This window comes from Dendroctonus ponderosae, unplaced genomic scaffold (genome assembly GCF_020466585.1).
Source record: "Dendroctonus ponderosae isolate FM_Combo_2020 unplaced genomic scaffold, Dpon_F_20191213v2 Dpon_F_20191213_4, whole genome shotgun sequence".
In the NCBI taxonomy this organism is placed as follows: Eukaryota; Metazoa; Arthropoda; class Insecta; order Coleoptera; family Curculionidae; genus Dendroctonus; species Dendroctonus ponderosae.
Genome location: NW_026018611.1, coordinates 15,290,856 through 15,294,988, shown reverse-complemented (window position 1 = coordinate 15,294,988; position 4,133 = coordinate 15,290,856).

The following is a 4,133-nucleotide window of genomic DNA, read 5'->3' as shown; positions in this document are numbered from 1 at the left end:
TTATTGTTATAGCAATCTAGTACAGTATACTAATAAGCCATTTGTCTTTAACTCAATCTACAACATTAAAAAACACAAAGCACACACATCCTCTCATAGTCACTCTGTCTGTAATACTACAGGGTGATCCAAAATTAACGTCATTCCTTTTAAGGGGTGATAGACGCTCACTTGGGAGTACGAGAAAAGTATTGAAAAACTTTTTTTCGAAAATTTCTAGAAGATATTAACAGTTGAAGATCGAATTTCAACTTTGTTATTAAGCATTATTTTGAAATTGTTCTGGGTTTAATTGGTAGCATATTGGAGTACTTAAACATTCAAAAAGAAAAATTACGATTTGCTTCAAATTACGAAAATTTTTGATACTAAAAAATATTTCTTCTACAATTTTGTGATGAAAAGTCAAAGCAGCTATGATGTTTTCTGTCATCAAAAGATATATACAGGTGGATAGCCCTTGTCAATAATAACAATAATTTGTTGTCAACATGTTAGTTACTTTGAATTTGCGGATATGCGATTAGTTCAGGGGAAATGCTGCAGTAACATAGCAGAAGCTGAAAGAACTCACGCCAACAAAGGGCGAGTTGAGTGGTTCCAGGAAGATAATGGACGACAATTGATGTTCGGGTTCCAGACACAGAGGAACAAGTATTGGACATAATCGAATCAGGGCCTTCCAGGGGTACTGAGAGCACAATAACTAACACTTTCCCAAGCGCCAAATAGATACCCAGAAAGGGCTACATTCCTACCACGTTTATACGATACACACAGCAAAAGGAGCACACACATGTACAAATGGAGCAGGAGTTAATTAACTGAATACGAGAAGCTGCTTGATAAGAGTGGATAAGAAGGAGATTACACAGGCACAAGCTTGTTTGGAGTTAACCATTCAACCAATTCGAGGTTATGAGAACAGGCTGACATTTCGAAAGTACGTTCCGCAGTCAACGAATCTTGTTGAATTTACCGTTTATCCTTGTCTATCTTATTGTCACTCTGTCCAATTCCATGATTACCGGAGTTGTAAATAATTGCGAAGCAACAGGTATTTGAGCAATGTTAATTAGGCAGATTACCTTGAAAAACATTGTGGTCGTACTTCTGATATAGTTTTTTGCAAATTTCTCACTTTTTAATAACAATAAAAATTAATTTGTTTTACTATTTTTTCTGTACTCCTATAGCAGCGCCAAACAACACCTCCAGAGGAATGATAAGAAGCACATAAAAACAGCCATCGACAAGGTTGAGGCAACAACTGCCAAGTTGTTCCCACTCCTCAATCGAAGAAACCAGATGAGTATCACGAGCAGCAAGGTGTAAATTAATAAGATGCCCATACTAGCAAGCAGCTAACATGGATATAATGCGATGCTATGGCATACGGATGCTGGAGCTGACAAATTATTAGAGAGGACTACAAGTTTTAAAGGATAACTCCCGAAAACTCGTAGCACAAAAAAGTGTTTTTTAGTTGGTAAGAGTCCAACACTACTCAGGGTTCGGAACACTGGGTGTCTTCGCGAAGATTTTTATTCCTCCAGCCGCAGGGCAAACAAAAAAAAAGGAATGATGCCAATTTTGGATCACCCTTTATAGTACATCAGTTTGACATGTACTCTGTCACAAATTCTTGCCTTCTAAACCAGTTCGAATGGTTTAGTTCTTTTGAGTCTTCTCTGTATTTCCGCATTATCCAGGAGCTTGAGTGCCTCAGGATTAACATGCTGATGGAGTCGCTGTTCATGATACTGTGCATAATTTTTGATGACGTTATATACTGTTTCTACACCCAAGTCGTTATGAAGATTTTCGTTTCTTATATACCATGGTGCATCAGCGATACTACGAAGTACTTTATTCTAGAAGCGCTGGATGATCTTTCTATTGCTCTGTTTGGGGCAGCCCCAAAGTTGCACACCATAAGTCAACACTGGCTTCAGGACTTGATTATATAACAATAGCTTGTTATACACTGTGAGAGCTGAGTTTCTACCCAATGGCCAGTAGATCTTTCTGTAGTTCAGATTCAGTTCTTCCTGTTTCTTCTTGACGTGCGGTTTTTATCTGAGTTTTGTATCGAGGGTTATGCCTAGATGTTTAGCTGTATTCCCATATGGTACAATTTTGTCATCAATGTATACTGGTTTGTAGTCTATTCGTTTGTTGGTGAAGTTGATATGGACCTATTTATTTTCATTTAATTTGATGTGCCATTTCAGGGTCCAACGTTGAACCTCATCTATAGCTCCTTGGAGTTTTTCAGTAGATTGCATATTGCTGTCGGCTATAGCTAGGATTGCAGTGTCATCAGGGAATGTAGCAACATTTTGATCAGCAACACTAGCTTGACGTAATTCTTCTTCAACCCCCCTCACACTGACATCATCAAAGCCTACTGGCAGATCCGATGTATATAGTAGATAAAGTATTGGTCCCAATACACTGCCTTGTGGAACCCCTGCTTGAATTTCTTTTAGATCAGAGTAAGCATTGTCTTGTCTGACTGAAGTATCTCTCAGTTACGTAAGATTTCAATATTTGTGGGTATTGAACCGGAAGCAACTTTTCAAGTTTATGGATCAAGCCTTACTGCCAGACTTTATCGAAAGTCTGTGCAATATCCAGGAATATAGCTGAGCAAACTTTTTTCTCTTCTAGCGAATTTTCTATAGTATTGACGATTGTACGGATTTGATCCATTGTACAGTGTTGATTCTTGAAACCGAAGTTGGTTTTAGTCTTTTCAATGGGAGTTTTCTTCATCAGTCACGTAAAGAGGATGGACGAAAACCGCCTACCGCGTATCGCGTTGGAGAGAAAACCAGTAGGTACTGGACAAGCGGGAAGACCACCTAAAAGATGAAAGGATAGTTGGCAGTCAACATACCAGGAAATACTGCAGAGGGGTGGTCAGAATTAACAGATCGCAAGATCTCGGAAAAGTATAAGAAGAAGAAGTCTTTCCAATGGAAGTTTTTCAAATAGTTTGCACATAACTGGTAGTAGTGATATTGGACGATATGACATTGCTTCATAGGGTGGTTTTCCAGGTTTTGGAATCATGATCACTTCTGCCACCTTCCATAACTGTGGCACGCACTGAAGTCGAAATGAGGCATTAATCAGGTTGGTGAGATTAATTAATGCTTTTTTCGGTAATTATTTAAGGATTTGTCCTGTGATCGTCCTGAAAGTCGAATCCAGGAGCTTTTTTGGATTGATGTTAGTTTCTATTTCTATAACTACTTCAGCCAGAGTGACAAACGGGATTTCTCCTTCTTCCTGCTATGTAATACAAGGCAAGGTTTCTGCGATATCCACTGCATTAGGTTGAAATATTTTCTCAAGGTGTTCTGCAAATATTCTGGCTTTTTGCTCATTGTTTTTAGCCCAGCTCCCGTTTGCATTTCTGATTGGGGGTGCATGAATGATTGATCTTTTCAGGTTTTTGGTAGTTTTCCATAGCAAATATTCTGTACTGCGAATCATTAGTAAGTTTCCGTACGAACTCGCCAATGGTATCGTTCGTTATATGTTTCATCTCTCGTCTCAGCTGAGATGTAAGATTATTTAGTTTAGTTTTATCCTGCGGGGATCTGGACTGTTGCCATTTTTTCATTTTTCCGATAATAATACCAGAATTTCTTTCGGATAGTTATTTCCTTCCAGCTTAGTTTTAATTTCTGGTGTGTTTTTTCAGGCTGAACGTTGGATATCAGCTATTAGTTTTTCCACCTCGAAGTCTAACTGTTCCTGAGTACGCACAGGGACAGCCAAATTAACTCGTCTTGGCTTTGATTAAATATGTTCGCTAAGGAATATGTGCTACTTAATTTGAGTCACATTTCTTGATGAAAACGACTTACCTTATTGGAATTCCGACAACATTTTGAAAATTATTAACCGCGCGTTACCGCATAAGTACAGTGTAAGCTCTCAAGCAAACCACCTCTGAAGATGCAAGCCACTCGTGCTTGCGAAACGCCAGGAAAAAATTCGATTGATTTTCAAACCAAAAAAAAAATGGTGTGCGTCACGGGACGCTCGACAAAAGTGATAACTTCATATAGTTATGTCGACCTTGTTTAACGCATGATGGCAATAATAATTTTATTTTA